Below are 913 nucleotides of genomic sequence, written 5' to 3'. Positions count from 1 at the left end.
GAAAAAGGTCACGCCCAACAGCTCAACATCACAGCCGGCACCCGAGGACAAGAGAGGCAACCTCATGTGTGAGATCCGCAATATTGGCATGAAGAACTTGAAACCGGTAACTTATTGCTTGCTTTCTTTTTCTCTCTCCCATATACACACACACACACCTCTCCATCTACACTTCTCTCCCTTTGTCTTTACCTCTTCTCTCTCTCTCTCCCTCACATTTGTTCTCTTGTTTAGCTCCAGGTCAGTCCTTATTCAACAGGCTTAAGATTAACGTTGTCCCAACAGTGACCATCAGGGTTAGTTTCAAGCCAATTAGATGGATATGTTCAAATTGGGCGCCACACAGACACATGAGCAGGGGACACTATGATTAATTGTGGCTAATGGTGGAACCTCAAACCTTCAAAACCTTTTGGTTAGGACTGGTGTACTGCACAAAGCATAAAACATCAAACTTCAGCTTTTGTAGAGTAGAGGACCCCATTGCCAATTCTCTAATTGGGCCCCACACTTACTAGCGCTGGCCCTGGTGACCATCCTGTCTTATTTCAAGACAGACACTGTGTATTTAGGACCACAGTATCCACAGTGTCTTTAACTTTCTTAACCCTTTTGTTCCCATATTTCTTATTTCTTTATTGCCCACAAGGAGCTACACACAGAGGGGACAAACAAGGACAGACAAAGGGATTAAGTCGATTAGATCGACTCCAATGCGTAACTGGTACTTAATTTATCGACCCCAAAAGGATAAAAGGCAAAGTTGACTTCGGCAGAATTTGAACTCAGAACGTAAAGACAGACGAAATACCGCTAAGCATTTCGCCCGGTGTGCTAACGTTTCGTTCCAGTTTTCAATCTTGTTATTCACACTCAATGTTTTCCTCATTTCTCTCTCACTCCCTTCTTCACC

This window comes from Octopus bimaculoides, chromosome 20, assembly GCF_001194135.2.
Source record: "Octopus bimaculoides isolate UCB-OBI-ISO-001 chromosome 20, ASM119413v2, whole genome shotgun sequence".
Taxonomy (NCBI): domain Eukaryota; kingdom Metazoa; phylum Mollusca; class Cephalopoda; order Octopoda; family Octopodidae; genus Octopus; species Octopus bimaculoides.
This window is presented reverse-complemented; position numbering follows the sequence as displayed.